Source organism: Antechinus flavipes, chromosome 2 (assembly GCF_016432865.1).
Source record: "Antechinus flavipes isolate AdamAnt ecotype Samford, QLD, Australia chromosome 2, AdamAnt_v2, whole genome shotgun sequence".
NCBI lineage: Eukaryota > Metazoa > Chordata > Mammalia > Dasyuromorphia > Dasyuridae > Antechinus > Antechinus flavipes.
The window spans coordinates 441280049-441301973 of NC_067399.1; the positions used below are offsets into that span (position 1 = coordinate 441280049).

A 21925-nucleotide genomic window follows, 5' to 3' on the forward strand; every position below is an offset into this window, starting at 1 on the left:
ATATTGGAAACTGAGGTTGAGAGAGTAAATGGCTTGCCCAGAGTCGCACAACTCTAAGTGATTGTGTGGGGATTTAATGCTCACCTCAAGCCCAGGATTCTAGCCACAGAGCTACAACACATGGGTTAAATACAGTTTTGCTGCATGAGCTTGGGCATTAGATATTGATGAAAATCCTGTTCCAACATTCTGTGATGTTATGGTGAACCAGGAATAGCATCCCAGTTTCTAACTTGGGGGATAGAATATGAGACAATTAGCTCAACTAAGAAGTAAACAGTTTTTGAGAGGGGAATATGGTGATGGGAAGGTAAGTTTGAGGTGATTGTAAGGCATGCCAGAGGGGAAATTAAGACTATACATAATGGGTCAGAATTAGAGAAAGATTTGGAAGTTGCTCAAGTCCAGATGATATTGGAATCGACCTGAGCACTGAGATCAACAAAGGAGAAAACATGAAGAGAGTAGGGGACTAATGTAGGAGGAAACTGTGAGCAATAAGAGGGAGAAGTAGCCAAGGGCAAGAGGAAAAAATGGACAATATTGACAGGGAAAAGGACAGAAAAAAGGACATTATTATAATATATATGTAAGTGTGTATACATGCATACACACACACACACACACACACACACACACACACAGGTTTTTGGAGGGGAGGCAATGAGAGTTAAGTGCCTAGGGTCACCCAACTACTGAGTATCTGAGGCTGAATTTGAAATTAGGTCCTCCTGATTCCTGGGCCAGTGCTTTATTGACTCTATGTACCACCTAGCTGTCCCTATTATGATATTAACCTCTCAACCTCAGTTGCTTCATTTGTAAAATCAGACTACCTCAGAATTATTGTGAAGATGAGATCTTTAAACATATAAATGTGAGCTAATATTAAAAATCAAGAAATTGGTTAGACAATGGCATGAGGCCTGCAAAATAAAAGGAAAGCTCACTTTTCAGAGCCAGAGGCCTAAAAGATTGAGAGGGCTGAGGTGAGTAATGGGATTGCAAGCAACATGATGAGAGGATGACCAGAAATAAAAGTCTAATGATTACCCCTGCCAGGTAACTCCTATAAGAAACCCTGCACTCTCAACTCAGAGCAGCACATGTGGCTGACACAATGCCTATGTTTTCTGAACTGTGATTCTAGTAATGGGTTTTTTAGTTCAAGAACCGATCCTAATTTTCCCTAAGAGGACCAAGCTCTTGAGGATTTCTCTTTTGCCAGGTTCACAAATGGCTCTATTCTGTGCCACAGGGCCTGGGAGGCCAACAGGATGGAGGTCCTGACAAGTCCGCTCAGAGAGCTGACCCGTGAGCTTGCACGGTTGAAATGTCAAGGTCTTCATCTATGTTGATCCCTAGGCCTTGGCCATGGGTCTGGTTGACTAATATGGGGCCCAGTGGTAACAGAACTGACCACAGAAAGGCGCTCTTTCCCCTTGGGCTAGGACTAATGACAGAACCAAGGTAATACATTCCCTGCATAGAGTGGTCTGTGAAGCCCGACAGCACCGATTTGTGACAACATAGGAACTCTGAACTGAACAATCCCACTGACATCCCTGTTAGAACAGGTGGGGAGTGGGTCCCATCACCATTCTGGACACAGGTGAGAAGATGCCGTGAATTAGAGCTCTCTCTAATTGAGGAGGCAGCTGTTTTTGGCCAAGGAGAACTCTCCTCTGAAAGACAAATATGGCATGACTGAAACAAAAGCTTTATTACAATACCCCTGGATGAAGTCTGAGTGTCCTACCTTCTAGAAGCTGTGAAGGGGAGTACTCTCAGGTCTAAGGTTTTTTGGGTCGAGTCTTCAGGATGGCTTACCATATATGCAAAAGCTACTTTGGGGCAGAGTTCTAGTTGAGTGTCTCCAGTTTTTCTTATTCTATCTCTTGTCTCCTCAGGAGGCTCCATATAACCTGAAATAACTTGAATTTCCATCATTTGACAAGTCTCCTTTCCCCCAGGAAAGGAGTGGAATTGTTGGAAAGTACGATGCTTTTTAAATAACACAGAGGTGAAACTCTGCCTAACTATGTGAATTTGTATTTTCTCGAAAGGGCATCCCTTAGCCAAATTTTGAGTTGTTGAATGTAGGTGAGAGAATCCTTACCTAGTCCCTCCAGAGAGGAAGCAGCACTTGGATTAAAGTCTAATGGGGTAACTCCTCTCTTAAAGAGCCCCCAGGAAGGGAGGAGGTCCCAGAATGGAGGTGGGCCAGGGCATTGGCACCAAAACAGGCTGCATGCAAGAGGAAGGATGGATGTTTCATCTCTCTTGCTGTGAATGACTCTGACACACAATGAGGACTGTTCTTGAAAGTGCTGTGATCTTTGCTGTGTTACTAAAGCTCCTTGTTCTGTTCTTCTTCCTCTTCCTCATCACTGCTTTACACCGGAGAGGAAGCGTGAACTGTCCCTAGCACTATCATCACACAGATCACTTGGGAAGTGAAGCCTGAGATTTTTGGTCTTTGGTCTTCTCTCTGGACACTTTGATTATATTTTTCAAGGGACCATCATCATATATGCTATTTTTTTTTTTGCTCTTTTTATTTCTGTTTATTTGAACTAAGTTCTTCTCCAAATGCTGCCTGTGTTAGGCTTTTTGAATTCCTAGGGTCATGATCATCCAGTAATGGTTCTAAGGCTATTTAAATGGAGGACTGTACTTTAGAAAATCTTTAGGACCTTGCTACCAAGCAGTGTGGCAAGAGCAAAACCTTTATCAAGAAACCTGCCAAGTAGGCTGTTAGTTTGTCCTTGAAATGTGGGAAAATATTCCAGAAACTTGACTGGTCCAAGGAACCCGGGCTTGACCATAATCTTCATATGGCTTTCCAGTTGCCTAGGTGAAAAAAAGGCCAGCCCTTAAGGAGTCAATAACCCAGACTTCAAACACCATACCCAGAAGATCCAACAAGCCTTGTGGACCAGGTTCATTTCTGCATAGCCATAAGAAGAATTGCAATTATTTGAACCAGTATCATATGCTTATTAAATATCCCTTCCATGCTACTGTTAAGCAAATTTCTTTTTTTATTAGATGATCTATGAATGTCTCATTTCATTCCAATCTTGAACCACCTGCATTGGCCAGAGTCTGGCTTGACCCATACTAACTTATACAAGCTGATATTGTGTGAAGTGAGAAGAACAGAAGAACAATATATTACTATATACAATATATACAATAACTTCAATAATGTAAAGGAAACAATAAAGTCTTAAGAACTCTGATTATTACAAAAGCCAATCAAGGCTCCCTAAAATTGATGATTATATATGATTCCCATCTTTTGGCAGAGAGATGACAGACTTGAAGTAAAGAATGAGATATATCTTTTTTTTTCTTATATAATGTGGTGAAAGTGGAATATTTAGAGGAACTTAGAGGAATGTTTAATTGACAAGTAATCCAATACTAGCTGTGGGGGGAGGAGGAGAAGGAATTGGAGCACAAGTTTTTGCAAAGGTGAATGATAAAAACTATCTTTATGTGCACTTTGAAAATAAAAAGCTATCATTAAAAATTGTAATTTAATAATCAATTACCATTTAACAATTTAAATATAAGCTAATATACCTAAAAAAAGAATAAGATATGTTTTTAGGCACAAACAATTTAGTGAATAATTTTATGCTATAAAGAATTATGGGGAGAAGTTATAGAGATGTAAAAAAGAATGTCAATAAAATATTTAAAAACACAGAAGACAATTTAGAAGGGAACAAAGACAATCGGGCAGTGTTGCTACTATTGTATTAAATGTTATTTTTTTTTAAAAAATCACACGCAGTAGATTCATAGTCTCATAAATAATCCTCTTCTGTTCGTCATATACAGAAATGTGCATGTTTGTTGATGCTAATTACATTCATGATAAAAAATAAAATCTAAAAAACTTTAAAAGTTTCCTATTTCCTGAATAACATGACCAGGAACCATATTATTAGCCTGCTAATCTAATGTCCAGACCTATAGTCATCTAACACAGCTGCAAAAATTTTTTTCTTTATCTTATACTGATAATAATTCATTAGTTTATTTTCCTGGGTAATGTTTATCATTACAGAGAGTGCAATAATGTGGCAGCTTAATTTTTTTGATTAACAAATAAAAAAACAGAGGCAGCAATTAGTTTCCAATGGGGGAAAATGAGCAAAAAAAAGTCAGCAAGCACTGGCCAAATAGAGCTGGCCTCCAACAGTACTTGTGGGCAAAAAAAAAAAAATACAGGAAGTAACCAGAGAAAGCTGGACAGTTGGAAGAAGACACTCTAAGAGTATCAAGAAAATGAGCTATCTACTGTACATGAGTCTGAGCCCTAGATTAATTCACATGTAAAAAACCAAACCAACTATTTCACAAACCATTATCCCCTCAGCTCAAAGAGTATCTATTTCTATAAAGATATAAAAATTTTTAAGTTAAGAAAAAATGAATGAGAAAAATCTAAATATATACCATCTTTTAAAGATTTGAAGTCATCCTGCTAGTTTAAAAAAACAGCAACATATAATTTGACTCATAAAATGGTAACGACTTAAATGCTTATAAGTGTGGTAAAAACCTAAGGAGGAAAAATAACCCAGATGTAATGCTTTTCTAAGCCTTCACTTTCATTTCTGTTCCCATATAATAATGAATAGTTGGATCAGTTCATGTGTCAAATTCATGATACATTAATACCAGAGAAGTACAGATATTGGGGTTCTAATAATCAAATGGAAGAGAAAAGACAAATGACTGTAGTACTGGGAAGTTTTACTAATTGCCATAGAAATGCCAAGAGTTCAAAGAAGAAAGCTCATTTGTAGCTGAAGTGGTCAATGACAACTTCCAAGAAAATTATGAATGTTCTCCGATTGATAAATGGTCAAAGGATATCAATAGACAACTCTGAGATATCACTACACATCTCTCAGATTGGTTAAGATGACAGGAAAAGATAGTGATGAATGTTGGAGGGGATGTGGGAAAATGGGAACTGATATATTGTTGGTGGAATTGTGAACACATCCAGCCATTCTGGAGAGCAATTTGGAACTATCCTCAAAAAGTGATCAAAATGTGCATATCCTTTGATCCAGCAGTGTTACTACTAGGCTTAATCTCAAAGAGATCTTACAGAAGAGAAATGAACCTACATGTGCAAAAATGTTTGTGGCAGCCCTTTTTTTAGTGGCTAGAAACTGGAAAATGAATGGATGCCCATCAATTGGAGAATGGCTGGGTAAATTGTGGTATATGAATGTTATGGAATATTATTGCTCTGTAAGGAATGACCAGCAGGATGAATACAGAGTGTCTTGGAGAAACCTACATGAACTGATATTAAGTGAGATGAGCAGAACCAGGAGATCATTATACACTTCGACAACGATATTGTATGAGGACATATTCTGATGGAAGTGGATTTCTTTGACAAAGAGACCTAACTGAGTTTCAACGGATAAATGATAGACAGAAACAGCTACACCCAAAGAAAGAACACTGGGAAACGAATGTGAACTATTTGCATTTTTGATTTTCTTCCCGAGTTATTTTTACCTTCTGAATCCAATTCTTCCTGTGCAACAAGAGAACTGTTCAGTTCTGCTAACATATACTGTATCTAGGATATACTGCAACATATCTAACATATATAGGACTGCTTGCCATCTTGGGGAGGGGGTGGAGGGAGGGAGGGGAAAAATTGAAACATAAGCGAGTGCAAAGGATAATGTTGTAAAAAATTACCCTGGCATAGATTCTGTCAATACAAAGTTATTATTAAATAAAATAAAATTTTAAAAAAACAATGTTTGTGGCAGCCCTTTTTGTAGTGGCAAGGAACTGGAGACTGAGTGGATGCCCATCAGTTGGAGAATGGCTGAATAAGTCATGGTATATGAATTATGGAATATTATTGCTCTGTAAGAAATGATCAAGCAGGATGATTTCAGAGAGACCTGGAGAGACTTACAAGAACTGATGCTAAGTGAAATGAGCAGAACCAGGAGATCATTATACATAGCAACAACAAGATAATACAATGATCAATTCTGATGCATGTGGCTCTCTTCAACAATGAGATGAATCAGGCCACTTCCAATGGTCTTGTAATGAAGAGAGCCATCTGCACCCAGATAGAGACTGTGGGAATTGAGGGTGGATCACAACACAGTGTTTTCACTCTTTTTGTTGTTGTTTGCTTGCATTTTATTTTCTTTCTCATTTTTTCCTATTTGATTTGATTTTTCTTGTGCAGCAAGATAATTGTATGTATATATGTAAGCATATATTGGATTCAACAATTTTTACCATGTTTTAACATAATATTGGACTACTTACCATCTAGGGAAAGGAACAGGGGAAGGGGAGTGGAAATCAGAACAAAAGGATTTGTAAGAGTTAATGTTGAAAAATTATCCATGCATATGTTTTGAAAATAAAAAGCTTTAAGGAAAAAAAAAGTTATGAATGGATGGAAACTGGAGAACAGAAAACACCTTAAATGAACAACAGAACATGAGCAAACAAAGAGAAAGAATCAAGGTTAGGAGTTCATAGGCAGAGTAGAGGGAGCTATGATATAAACAGAGATTACAGTCCAATTACACATTTGTTTATACGATGTTCACAAAATAGAAGCATATATAAGGTATATAGAAGGAGGAGCATAATACATGTAAATGTTCTTTTCTGTATTCTTTTGGGGGGCAGAGTTCATTTATCTATCACTATTAAAGCTCAAAAATAATTCTCATTTATGTAGACTTAAGGTTTGCAAAGCACTTTCCTCACATATTTGTGGAGTGACTGACATATATATTTGTGGAATGAAACACATGGATTTAAATCCCAACTAAAATCCCATCTTTTTATAGGAAGACTGCCTCTAAGTCCTCTTAATTCTAGTGCTTTCCCTCTGTTAATTATTTTCTACTTACCTTATATATATAGCTTGCTTTGATTATTTTTGTTGGCATGTTACCTCTCTCATTAGATTATAAATTTTTTGAGGGGAGGGACTGTCTTTTGACTCTTTGTATCTTCAGCATTTATCACTGAAGGTGCTTATTGTTTGTTTGTTTTTGGCTATAACTTAATGCTCCAGAAACTCAGAGAAGGAAGAGGATATTGTGGATCACATCATTCACAAATAGAATGTGAATTAGACTTTAAAGGATGGGTAAGTATCAGAAGCAAAGAAGAGGGGAGGCAAGTTTTCCAGGTGACAGGCATGCCATAAACAAAGCAGCAGAGGTGGGAATTTGCAAGGTATGTTTAGGAGAAAGTGAGTAGAACAGTTTGGCTGGAGCAGAAGGTTCATACTGTCAAGCTGTGGGAGGTAAGGTTAGAGCCAGATTTCAGAAACTCTGGAAAGCCAGGATAAGGAGTTTGGATTTCATCTTTGTTAGTAATGGAAATCCACTAGAAACTCTAGAATGATACAGAAACATAGTGACAAAGAGTCAATTTGGAGTCTGAAAATACTCTTAGGGATTAATCTTTTTATTTTACAAAGGAGGAATGAAAGCCCAGAAAAATTAAATGTTTTGTCTAATTCCACAAATCTGTTACAAAGGTGGGATTAGAATCAACCCACGGACTCCTAGTTCAATGTTTTGATAGCCATACCAATTTATTAAGATAATTTCCATAAGATATTATAAACACACATCACAGAATCTTCTGTTTTGTTGACTTAGCACTATAATATTGTCATCAAATAGCCTCTAGAAGTGGTGTCAAAAGGCATATTGACTTAGAAAATTGCAAATTAGCATTAATCTATGTTGTAATTCATGTTGTTAAACATCTCCCAATATTCTAGTTCTAGCCTTGGGACTCCAGGATGTCTGAAGCTCTAGATATTATTTCCTTACTGTGTCCTGGGGGAGCAGGGGAAAGCAAGGTGTCTCAAGAGTCACATAAGAAACCAAATAAACAAATTCAAACTCCCAATCCTGTAGAAGGGATCTAAGGATAAAATAAAAGCCCCACATCAAGGTGCTGCTCAAAGGATATCCAGAAGCTCTCTTAAAGGAACAAAGAAATTATTCAGGATTTCAAACATGCTGTCACTCAAATCTGTAAAAAAAAAAATACTAAAAAAGCAACCAATGAGAATGCTTAAAGCATCCCTAATACCCACTCTATTATAACAGGCAAGATTTGTAAATCTGGGTCTTTGCTTTTTTTTTCAATCACAGAATGAATTCTCTGTTGCCTCATTCCTAATTTCTGTCACCTTTGACTCAAGTTTGTCAGTGATGGATTTGATAAGGTAAAAGAACACCACTCATGCTAGCATTCCGGGCAGAGGAAAAGGCAAAACCACCAGGTCAGGATCTTCCCGGGATGGAGATCAACAGCTTGGCTAAGTGAGTCATTCATGAAAGGGAAACAGAAGATAAGGAGAGAAAGAAGGAGGTACCAAATTATAAACAGCCCTGAACACCAAGTTAAGGCCATTAGCGTTTATTCAATGGCAAATCAGGAACCACTGATCGTTCTGAGCAGAAGTCTGCCAGGATGATAGCAGTGTGGGGATTGGATGGCTGGGCTGCCCAGGACTAAGAGCCACTTTACTCTTCTATGAGATAGGGACTCCTGTAGCGCCGAATCACAGGGACACTGTGATCCCTTTCTGAGCACACAGTAGGTGCTTCATCAGTGTGCTGAATAAATGAAGCGATCTGATCTACGCAGGGAAAGGTGAAGATGGCAGCCCCTGAAACATCAGCAAAGCCAGTCAGAGGGAAGGTCCTAGAGCAGGCAGGAAGACACTCATGAAGAGCTGAGCTGTGTACACCGTAGGGGGGGATGGAATGGAGAAGCCATGTGCCAGATGGTCCTCCAGGAGGCGATGACCACACAGAGGAGGGGAAGGGTTTGAGACCAGGCTGACTGGGGGCTAAGCCGAGCATCTGCTGACAGAAACAAGAGAATCCAAAGGGGCGAGATCTGCTTTGAACTCCCTGAGTTAGGCTCTCAGAATATATAAATGGAGATAGGGGATAGAGAACTGAGAAAGAGATGATTTAAGTCCATGGATTCCCTCTCTGGAATAGGAGGACTCATGGAGGCTATAAATAGTCTCCATAAACACACTAATTGATGGAGTCATATTGTGATCTTTCTTTAGCTCCAACAAAATACAAAGAATGATTTCATATAACAAAGTAGCAAACTGACCCTAAAAAAAAGGTGAGAAAATGACCTACTTGTGTCTTTGAAGAGATGATGATATGGAATATTACATGTACTGACAGACTTGGCTAATGTATTAGTTTCGCTAAACTGCTTTTTTTTTTTTCATTTATTTTTATTTTTGGTAACATGGGTTGCCTTGCTGGGAAGGGAAGAAAAGAGGTACATATTTGGAAATGAAGGTGATTTTCAAAATAAATTAATACAAATTATAAAGCCTCTTATATATTGAATGTTCTAAAAATTTATGCATTGTTATTCTTCAAATGTATAGGCACTTGTATAATTAGAAACAAATTCATTTTAAATAATAAATAGCATTTAAAGTACTTTAAAGTTTTCAAAACATTTTATATCTGTTAGTTAACAATTTGATTCTCACAACAATTCTGGGAGACAAGTGCTTATCATTCTCCTCATTTCACAGATGAGGAAACTGAGATACTGAGACATTAAATGATTTGCCCAGGGTTACAAACTAGAAAGTATCTGAGGCAGGATTGGAACTCAGTTCTTCCTAATTTCAAATCCTATGATCTTTATCTACTATGCCATCAAGCTCCCATTTTAAAGCATTATTGATTGAATGTTCTTAATTGGCACTCAACATCATTTAAGGGTTCAAGAATTTTTTTTTTTTTTGCTTTAAAGAATAAGGAATCATTGATCTAGTACAATTTATTCAACCATGCAATCACAAAACACAACTGAATAAGTTCCAGGCATTTTTGGAAAAGGAGAGTAGGAGGCCAAAGGAAAGGGGAGTCATGAGCCACTTCCAGAGCCCCCAACCAAAAAAAATATCCCTAAATTTAAGGGAAAAAAAAGCTTTCTCATAAAATGATTGGAGAGATCCTCTGCTACACAATAAGTATCTTCCTTAGTTTTGATCACCTGTTCTCTATGGTTACTAGTTCTTACAAAGTAGAAGTTATAATAACTGGGTGTTTATCTCAGTCAAAGAACAAACCTTTTATGAGGAGTTTGCTCTGTGCAAGGAGCTTTGCTAAGGAAAGTAAGATGAAGCCATTCCTTCTTTTAAAGCATGTGTATTCTATCCGAGAATAATGATGAGGAATGTTTTTCTCTAGCACCCATCAATAAAAACTATGCACCCAAAACTATGGTGAGGTCTATGGAAGAACTGAAAGAAAACTCAGGAACTTCTCTTCAGAAGCTTCAAATGTAATTGGCATTAATAACACTTGTTGTTGAGTCATTTCAATCGTATCAATTCTTGTGACTCCATTTGGGATTTTCTTGCCAAAGATACTGGAGCAGTTTCACATTTCCTTCAGCTCATTTTACAGATGAGGAAATTGAGGCAAACAGAGTTAAGTGACTTGCCCAGGGTCACACAGCTACTAGGTATCAGAGGACAGATTTAAAACTCAGGAAAATGAGTCTTTCTGACTCCAGCCCTAGCACTCTAACCACTGATGACGCATTAACACAACACTAACACATGTTAACCAGGGAATGATTACAAGGCTAAACTATCTGGAAGTAATTGTAAATATAATAAAATTAACCTTATTACTGCAGAATATAGTAATTAATGAAAAGTTTTAGAGTCAGACACCTAATCGTATAATACTAGTGAGGTTTCATGTGCTATTAACTCTTTAGAGTCATTTTCAAAGGCATCATTTGCCATAAGCAACCAATCAATCATATCCAATTAAGTTTTCCTTTGAAATATCCATTTATCCCTTACTTTCCATGTTATCAATCTTCTGAACACTGACCAGAAGAGAGATTTGCTCTCCCCAGAGGGAAGGACCAGGATGAAGAGAATTAAAGTTACAGGGAAGCAGATTTTCAACATTTAGATGAGTTCTTTATTTTATTAGGAATAGGCTGTCTTGTCAGTAATATCTTTCTTGTTTTTAGAAATGCTCAACAGAACCAGGAGAACAATGCACACAGCAACAACATTATGTGATGATCAATTCTCATGGACAAGCATCTTTTCAACAGTAAAATGATTCAGGACAATTCAAATAGATTTGTGATAGAGCCATCTGTATCCTGAAGGAGGACTATGGGGACTGAATATGGATCACAACATAGTATTTTTACCTTTGTTGTTGTTGTTGTTGGCTAGCTTTTTGTTTCTTTCTCTTTTTTCCCCTTTTGTTCTATTTTTTTCTTATGCAGTATGATAAATGTGAAAATATATATAAGGCATGGACCCACACTTAACACCATATACCAAGATAAGATCAAAATGGGTCCATGACCTAGGCATAAAGAACGAGATTATAAATAAATTAGAGGAACATAGAATAGTTTATCTCTCAGACTTGTGGAGGAGAAAGAAATTTGTGACCAAAGATGAACTAGAGACCATTACTGATCACAAAATAGAAAATTTTGATTACATCAAATTAAAAAGCCTTTGTACAAACAAAACTAATGCAAACAAGATTAGAAGGGAAGCAACAAACTGGGAAAACATCTTCACAGTTGAAGGTTCTGATAAAGGCCTCATTTCTAAAATAGAGAATGACTCAAATTTATAAGAAATCAAGCCATTCTCCAATTGATAAATGGTCAAAGGATATGAACAAACAATTTTCAGAGGATGAAATTGAAACTATTACCACTCATATGAAAGAGTGTTCCAAATCATTATTGATCAGAGAAATGCAAATTAAGACAATTCTGAGATACCACTACACACCTGTCAGATTGGCTAAGATGACAGGAAAAAATAATGATGAATGTTGGAGGGGATGCGGGAAAACAGGGACACTGATGCATTGTTGGTGGAGTTGTGAACGAATCCAGCCATTCTGTAGAGCAATCTGGAATTATGCCCAAAAAGTTATCAAACTGTGCATACCCTTTGATCCAGCAGTGTTTCTATTGGGCTTATATCCCAAAGAGATACTAAAGAAGGGAAAGGGACCTGTATGTGCCAAAATGTTTGTAGCAGCCCTATTTGTAGTGGCTAGAAACTGGAAATTGAATGGATGCCCATCAATTGGAGAATGGCTGGGTAAATTGTGGTATATGAATGTTATGGAATATTATTGTTCTGTAAGAAATGACCAGCAGGATGAATACAGAGAGGACTGGCGAGACTTACATGAACTGATGCTAAGTGAAATGAGCAGAACCAGGAGATCATTATACACTTCGACAACGATATTGTATGAGGACATATTTTGATGGAAGTGGATTTCTTTGACAAAGAGACCTAAGTTTCAATTGATAAATGACGGACAAAAGCAGCTACACCCAAAGAAAGAACACTGGGAAACGAATGTGAACTATCTGCATTTTTGTTTTTCTTCCCGGGTTATTTATACCTTCTGAATCCAATTCTCCCTATGCAACAAGAGAACTGTTCGGTTCTGCAAACATATATTGTATCTAGGATATACTGCAACATATCCAACATATAAAGGACTGCTTGCCATCTAGGGGAGGGGGTGGAGGGAGGGAGGGGGAAAAAAAATCGGAAAAGAAACGAGTGCAAGGGATAATGTTGTCAATATAAAGTAATCATTAAATAAAAATTAAAAAAAAAAGAAAAGAAAAGAAAATATATATATAAAACAATTGCACATTTTAAAACATATATTGGACTACTTGATCTAGGGGAGGGAGAAAAATTTGGAATACAAGGTTTTTAGAAGGATGAATGTTGAAAACTCTCTCTCATATATTTTGAAAATAAGCTATTTAAAAAAAAAAGAAATGCTCAAGTAAAAGCTAAAGGATCATCTTTCTTTTTTTTTAAAGTTTTTTTTTAAATTTTCAAAACATGCATGTATAATTTTTCAACACTGACCCTTGCAAAACCTTGTGTTCCAAATTTTTCCCCCTTCCCCCCACTTCTTCCCTTGGATAGCAAGTAATCAATCCAATATATGTTAAACATCTTATAACATATTTTAAATCTAATGTATGTATACATATTTAAACAATTATCTTGCCGCAAAAGAAAAATCAGAGCAACAATGAGAAAGAAAACAAAATGCAAGCAAACAACAAAAAGTGAGAACATTATGTTGTGATCCACACTCAAGTTCCCAGTCCCCTCTTTGGGTGCAAATGGCTCACTTCATCACAAGACCATTGGAATTGACTGGAATCATCACATTGTTGAAGAGAGCCATGTCCATCAGAATAGATCATTGTCTAATTTTAATGTTACTATGTACAATGTATATTGTACATTGATCTCCTGATTCTGTTCACTTCACATCACATCAGTTTATATAGATCTCGCCAGGCCTTTGAAATCATCCTCCTGATCATTTCTTACAGAACAATAATATTCTATAACATTCATATACCATAATTTATTCTCTGAATTCTCTGAAGGGCACCCACCCAGTTTCCAGTTTCCTGCCATACAAAAAGGGCTGCCACATTTTTGCACATGTAAGTAAAGGATTACTTTTCAAACTAGTTAAACACATGTAGCACTTTAGGGTTTGCAAAGTGCTTTATATACATTATTTCAGTTGATTCTCACAAAAACCCTTCAAAACAGGAACCAATGAAAGTAACAACAATAAAGATAGCTAACATTTATATAGCACTCTTCTAAGTGCTCTACAATTATATCTTATTTGATCTCCCTATCAGCCCTGCTATTATTATTCCCATTTTGAAGATGAGTAAACTGAGGCTGACAGGTGAAGTGACTTGTCTGCTTTGTGGTCACACAGTTAGTGTCTGCAGCACAATTCTAGTTCAGGTCCTTGGCAGGCTCCAGTCACAGTACGATATCCATTACCGAAGTGGTCAAACTCTAGTTGGAGATCACTAAACTGTTCACAAGGATCCTTGAGGGCCACATATTAATATTACTTTTGCTTTGTTGTATTTTTATACACTTTGTTATAGATTTCCCACTTACGTTTCATTCTGGTTTGGTGAGCATTCCCATTTGACTCCTCTGCTATTCCTTCTCTCCCCTGCCCCCCTACCAAGTTGTGGCAAGGAAGTAGTCTAGTACAGAGGAGAGCTCTTGATGAAAAGCCTGCCTCTGTAATTTACTGGTCATACATTCATGGGCAAATCACTCAACTTTCTTGGCTTCAGCTTCACTATCTGTAACCAGGACTTCATTCCTATCATAAATGATGGCTTAAGTGCCTACCATGGCCGAGACACTGCACAAAAATGAAAAGAGCACTCAATGCCAAAGGAGTAACATTGTACTAGGGGGGTATATCATGCACATAGGAAAATAAATACAAGGTAATTTGAGGAGACAGAATAACCTCCCTCACAAACATCACAAGGCAGCTCTCACCTCAGTTTCTCCTGCAAGGAAGCTAAATGTTTCAAGAAGTAGAATTACATTCCAGACCCAAGAAGGTAACAGTTAGCAGCTTAGTTTGATTGGGCATAGAGCGCATGAAAGGAAGTAATGTGGAACAGGTCTGGCAAATGTGGCTGGAGATAGATTGTAAAGAGTTTTAAAATCCAGGCCTGAGGGGTTCATAACTTTTTTTGTGTGTATTATGGACCCCTTGGGCAGTTTGGTGAAGCTGAGGGAGCGCTACTTAGAGTGACCCCCCCCCCCCAAAGCATTTTATTTTTTCCAAATACACACAAAGAGAATTTTCAACATTTACTTTTGCAAAATCTTATGTTCCAAATTTTTTTCTCTCCCCTTCCCTTCTCCCTAAGACAGAAATCAATCTGATATATAGGTTAAATATGTGCAATTCTTCTGAACATATTTCCATAATCATCATTTTATATAAGATCAAAAGGGAAAAAACACACAAAAAAGAAACAAAACAACAAAGGTGAAAATATTATGCTTTGATTCACATTCAATCTCCATAGTTCTCTCTTGATGCAGATGGTTCTCTCCATCAGTCTCAGGAATTGCCTTGAATCATTCCATTATAGAAAAGAGCCAAATCCATCACAATGGATCATCACATAATCTTGTTATTACTGTGTACAATGCTCTCTCGGTTCAGTTCACTTTTAAAGTGATGTTTTTAAATACATAAAATTATAAAGGAAATCCACCATATTGAAATAAAATTTTTTTCCCACCCAAATTTATGAGCCCTCTGAAAAATGTAAAGGTTTCATGAAGCTCAGGTTAAGAGGTAGAGATTCTCAAAAGATTTTGGTAGCTGTAGTAGGGACCATTTCAGCCCTAAACAAATGCCTGCATATTTCCCTGGTTCATTGCTTATTAGGTTAGCTTTAGAGTCCAGAGATGGGTGCAGATTTAAGAATAAATCAGAAATTCAGGCCATTAAAAAAAACTATAGAGTTTTTCATGTTTGTATAAACTTACGTGTGCTTAGAAGAGTTTCTCAAGAATCTAGTTGAGACCATAAAGAACAGGAACTCTTATGAGAATAGTCCCTTAGTCAGTCATAGGATGAGTTATGACTTTCCCTTGGTACCCTCAGCTAAATACAGAGCTCAAAGATCTGCAATGTAGACCTTCAAGGTCTGCTTGTTTCCCTACTATGACCTAGTGTTCCTAAGAACACTAATACTAGTATTCCTAATACTAGTCAGATTTACAGCTTTTCTAGGACAAAAGTAGGAGCTGCTGCTCTTCCTAGGATTGCCCTAAGGAGGGATCAGGAGATGTGTAGCATCCCCACCCTACTTATCTACTGTTCTTCTGAGGCTTCAGACAGCTGTACTAAATATTCTTTAATAAATCTCATTTGGATATGTAAGTTTTGCTGGTGGATTGTTTCAAGAATAGACCCTAATTTAAATTAAGAATCATGCATCTGGAGAGGTACTTGTAGCCAAAGTCATGAATTAAAACGGTTGAAATTGTGATCAATTTTTCTTGTCATTTTAAGAAAAGTTCTGAGAACGCAAAAAGAAATAACACTAATTGAAATCAGTGCCATTTTAATGGGGCTAATTCAGTAGTTGTTTGGAGAATGGATCAAAGAGAAGATAATACAGTACCTTTAGAGACATTGAAATACCAAAAGAGAATGTCTACAAAACACTTTGTCACCTTTAAAAGCTCTACATGAAATGTCAGTGATTACAGTACAGAGGGGCTTCCCTGAACCTGAGAGGGTGCAACTTTGGTTTCCCAATCTAGACTTTCAATATGCTTTCATAACCTCAAAATCTAGATCTACAGCAATATTTCTCTCTTGACTTCTGTGCCTGAGGTCTCTTCTGAACATTTGATTGTTAGGATTATTGTCCTTAACCTTTACTCTCATTATGCTACTATACCATCTAAAGCTTTTAATGATTTTGGACATCCTCCCTTATGTATTTCCACCCTACTTCCTACAGAACCCCAATACTAATCTAATGAGACTATTCTATTTCCTGGGACATGCCATGCTTAACCCCTTGCTTTCTTTTCCAGGTCTCTAAATCTTAGAAACTCTTCAAAACTCAGTTTCAAACCTTACCAAGTCCCACTTCTAAGAAGGCTCATCTGACTTCTACAAAGAAGTCTCCCCTTTCTCTTAATTTCTATAGCACACAATTTCCCACTTAATTATGTAGCCTTATTCCAACAACGTCACCTTTTGATGCCTCACCAAGGTGTATGAGATGATCCCCAGCATTTGTTTTTGTGTTGGTATGCTCAGTGTCTAATGAATGCCTGATACACAGCAAAGGCATAATAAATGCCAGATGACTAACCCAGTGCTAAACCTGTGAAAGTCACTGCTGATTATCTTCTCCTTGACAACTTCTTTTTAGGTTTCTGTGACACTTCTCTATCTACATGTCTGACCCACTCCTAATCTCTTTTGCTAGATCTTTGTCCAGGTTGTATTTGTGTCCCCAAAACTCTACCTTTTTCTTTTCTCCCACTATGCTATTTTGTTCTTCAGCCCTAAGCTCTCTTTCAACTTCCAATCTTGCATCTCCAACTGCCTTTTAGACATCTCATAAGATGTCTTGTAGAGACCTAAGACCTAACAAGTCCAAGAATGAACTCACAATCTCTCCTGTACCATCATCCCCTCAGTCAACCAGGCTCATAACATAGCTGTTGGCAAGAAGTGTTGATTTTATCTTTCTACTATCTCTCATATATCTCCTTCTCTCCCGACCCCATCACTTGGGCACAAGTCCTCACTACCTTATGCCAGACTATTTATTGCAATAGCTTGTAGGTTGGTTTTACTGTTTTAAGTCTCTCCTTCTTTACACTGTAAAATTAATTTTTCTAAGACCAAGATCTGACACCTTCCTATTTAATAAATTCCAGTGGCTCTCCATTTCCTTGAGAATTCAAATATAAAATCCTCTGGCACTCAAATTTCCTACCAACCTGACCTCCTACCTTTCCAGTTTTCCTACACCTTAGTTCCCTTACAGGTTGTTCTGCAATCTAGTGAAACTGACCTCGTGGCTATTCCTTGCACAAGACATTCCACCTCCAAACTCTGGGCACTTACCCTGGCTGTTCCCCATATCTATAATACTCTTTCTCCCCACATCTGTCTTCCTTCAAGTTTTAACTAAAATCCCATCTTCTACAAGAAAGCTTTCCCCCTCTTCTTTAATGAAAGTGCTTTCAATCTATTGGTTTTATTTTCAATTTATTTTGTATATATTTTGTTTATACATAGGTATTTGTATACTGTTTCCCTCATTAGACTGTGTGCTCTCTGAGAACAAGTCTTGCCTTTTACCTTTCTATATCTCAATGGCTTGCACAATGCCTGGCACAGATAGGAGATGGATAAAAGCTTACCTACTGAAAGCCATATTGAGTATGGCTAGCTTTCAATATATAAAGTCAACATAGAGATCAATAAGCTCCCAAGGAGCAACTAGAGGCATTACCATTATAAATATAAATTATCTTGTGAATATGAAAGATAAGATTTAATCACCATAATTCCAACTAGGACAGTTAATTCCTTAAACGTGGCAAAGGAAGCTTTTAAACATTAAACATTAATGTTTAATTAATTAAACTCTTAAACATTAAAGCTATTAATGTTAGGATTAAAGTAAAGATGGGATAACTCATTGGCTATTCCCTTTCAAACTGCAAACAACAAATGTTCAGGATATTAGAAATAATGTTTTTAGGACTAAAGTATTTTAATGATTTAATGATGAGTTCCTCTTTTGATTACAGTGAAAACGGAGTGGGAAAGGCAATAGGCGAGGCATTAGATTTAACACAGGAACTGAATGTGAATAAGGGAGGGTGCAGAGGGAGGAAAAGGGCAAGAGAGAAAAACCAAGGACAAGGGGGTGGGGAAATATGACTGGCATCATTCAAGGCTCTCTCTCCTCATCCTTTTCATGCAGTGAAAGGAAGTGTTTGCAGTTCAGGAAGATCAGGCTCAGAGAAAGACTTGGGAGACATTTAAGTGAGACAGCAACCTGGTGTCCTGGAGTCAGGAGATCTGGTTAGCGTCACAGCTGCAACACTCAGCAGTTGTGTGACACCGAGCAAGTCAGGGAACCTTTCTCATCTGTACTACTTATCTCACAGGGATGTTTCAAGGAAAGAGCTTTCCTAACCAAACTAAATTAACTATTAGGTAGATTAAAGCTGCAAGGATGTTCTCAAATGACAAATAAGGGTCTGAAGTCATTTTTTTTGGGGGGTGGGGGGAAATCTAAATATAATTAGCTATTCTGTGATGTGAATGAATAGAGCTTTCTATCTGTAAATTTCCAATCATTTAAGACAAGGTTTTTCATTAGATTTTAACAGTACAGTGTGCGTTGTTCCTCCCCTTTCCCATCTCCTCCCCTCCTTAAAGCATGCTATAGTCACAGACCTGTTCTATCAGATTAGCCCAGAGAAGCCTTAATCTATTGATAAGCATAATGCTAATCTTATTTCTACCCCTTAGGGCACAGTGGAGGGAGACAGAAGGGGATCATGGTTCTGATGGAGATCTTCCTAGGCTCTTAAGTCATAAACCCTCATCAGCCTATCACAGGGAGAGAAGCCAGCCCTGCAGAGTCGTGAGGGAGTGGATGGAAGAGAGGCTTGCCTTCACCAAAATCCAACTAAATGGTCTGGCAGGGGGAGGGGAGTAATCTATTTTTAGGAATAAGAAGGGGATCAGAGAAAAATAACCATCAGAGATTTGAGGAAGGGCAAGGTGGGATGTGTATGGGAGAAATGGGATGAATTTGAGAACAGACTAGTCTCACAATTCAGCCCAATTTCTAATCCTATGTCTAGTCCCAGATAGGAAGAATTCCAACTATGAAAAACCCTCAACCTTAAAATGGTCTTTGTGAGGGCCAAAGGACAAAATACAGCAGGAAGCTTTTTGGAGAGGATAATATTATAACAGGATCACAGAATAAAAAATTTAGAGCTGGATGGGATCTCAGAGGCCACCTGAACCAACCCCCTCATTTTTCAGACAGGGAAAGAAAGGTTGAAGAGTAATAGTAAAAGGTTGAACTAGGATCTGAACCCAGATGTGAACCCCAATTTTAGTTGTCTTGTCCACTTTACCAATTTACATAAATTATCGACATCTTTTTTTTTTTTTTTTAAAGTGAAGTGATGTAGTGAAAGGATCAAGGGACTGTAGCCAACCCAATTTCCTGAATTGCAAAATGGGAATAATCAACTTTGCCTAGCCTAACCCACAGGGCTGTTGACATTTATGCAAAACCTTAAAGTGTGCTTAGCATTCCATAGACAGTACTGCATTTCATTCTCACAGTAACTGTCAACTAGAGCTCCTAGGAATGGTGTAAAGGGGAAAAGAAGAAGGGGAAGGGTCACTTTAAAGACATAGAAAGTGAAAAACAGGGAGATTAAAGTGGCTTTCCCAAGATCAGCCAGGTATTAAGTAGTCAGTTAGCAGGACTGGAGTAGCTCCATTATTCCAGTGTAGGTCCACTGACACCAAACCTAGCATTTTTTCTACTGGATCCAAAGCCAGACTATCTACTGTATTACTCTACTGTTCTTTACTATGTGTGCTAAGGAATAAAAGAGGCCTTCAAAGAGTTCTGAAGATGTTCTAAGTGGGGGTACATGCAAATGATTTTGCATTATCCAAAGCAAAATGAGAAAAGAGGCAAAGTAGATAGAATTCAGGGAATTCTCTATTAACAAATCTAAAATGGAAGATAGCTGTGGAAGTCTGGAGTAAGGAGTTAGAAAAGGGTTTGCTTAATAAAAACTATTAAGTTTAACAGAAAGGTCTTCAGCAGAGGTTAAACCAAAAGAACGTCCAAGCAACGCTCAATTAAATGGATTAACATCGATTCAGTTAAACTACAGTCTTTTCCCAAGCTGGTTCTAGTGAAAGTGTTGGATTCTGGGAGATGTGCATTCAAATCCCGTTTTTCATACTTAAATAGTAATTGGGTGACCATGGGTGTGGAGCGTAACAAACTCCATGCATCTCAGTTTCCCCATTTGTAAAACAGGACAAGTCCTATAACTTATTACAGGTTGTTGTTTTTTAAACAACTAATAAGGGATGTTTGATAACTTAAGGAAATACTATGAGTCGGGTATTTAAACATTTGTTGAATCGAAAAGAAATGTATATTCAACAAAAATGGACTAAAACAAATGGTATCCTTCAGGAAATTCAATTAGCTGAACTTGATTCAGTGAAGTAGAAGAAGCCTTTCTGCAGGTTGGTGCAGGGGAGACCGGCCGAAACTAGTCCAGCAGTAACACCGAAGTCGGGTCACCTGCGAGCGTCACTTATTTCCGGGTAAAAGGGGGACAAGCACCGCGGTAAGGGCTGGGCAAGGGGGGCTTTTCTGAAGCTGCAGGCGCGGACGGAGCGCGGCCCGGGCTGCCCCCCACATGTCCGAGCCGCCGGGATTCCGAGCGGCCCCGTCACTGCAGGAGCTCCGGGCCGAGTCGGCTCAGCCAAGGTCGCTGGTCAGCCGGGGGCCTTAGCCTGCGCCGCCTCCCGAAGGGCAGACGAGCCCTGGACCCACGGAGATACCTGGAGAGCCTCGAACCCAGGGCCAGGCTAGCTGTGGAAGGTGGGAGGAAGGGCTGGCAGAGGCCGGGGAATGCGGGCTGAGACACTCACCTGAGCCGACGACACTTGTCAGTGTAGCAGCAGCAGCAGCAGCAGCAGCAGCACTAGCAGCAGCGGCAGCAGCAACAGCAACAGCGGCAGCGGTAGAGCAGCAGCAACAGTAACAGCGGCAGCGAAGGCAGCGGCCGCAGCGGCTTCAGTCAAGGGGGAGGGAATAAGAAAAGCAATGCGGCCTCGCGCAGGCGCAGAACCAGTCACAAACAGCCAAACGCCTGCGTAGTCCGCCCCTGCTCCCAGGGAACTACCAGGAAAAGGGAGGACGCTCTACGTAAAAGCGGGAGTCTCCACCTTGGTTGTAGTTTTTTATTCATTAAACTAAGAACTTCGCGGCGCCGCCTGAGGGGGAGGCCGGACAGGGGCGGGGCTTCGTGAGGGCCCACCCGAGGGCGGGGGAGGTGTAAATTGCGGTTGGGCAAACCCTCGGGATGGGCTGGGCGAGGCTCCCTTCTGGTCTTGACAATCATCTCCCGGGACGGCGCATGCGGCGGGAGCAACTAGGCGTCTCCCGCCCCGCAGAAACCTCGGAGTGGGGGGAGAAGGGAGCCCGCCAGGCCCGGGGTGGGTGAGTGTTCACCCTCACTTTCCGGGTAAGGATCGAAATGACATAAATTTATCCACATTACCTTCCTCCGTAAACATAAAAGTTCCCTGTTTATAACGGGGAGGAGAACAGTAGACTTTTCTCCCAGAGATAGATGAAACTGACTTTCACA

The 21925-nt window shown here is 38.8% G+C and overlaps 1 protein-coding gene across 1 annotated transcript in view; it reads right to left on the reverse strand.

Moving 5' to 3' along the window:
- Positions 1-21363, reverse strand: part of NDRG3 (NDRG family member 3) — a 75750-nt gene extending 54387 nt beyond the window's left edge. Inside the window, exon 1 of the mRNA XM_051979256.1 lies at positions 21204-21363. The gene's annotated coding sequence lies outside the window, so the exon portion shown is untranslated. The remainder of the gene's footprint in view (positions 1-21203) is intronic.
- Between the last annotated feature and the right edge of the window lie 562 nt (positions 21364-21925).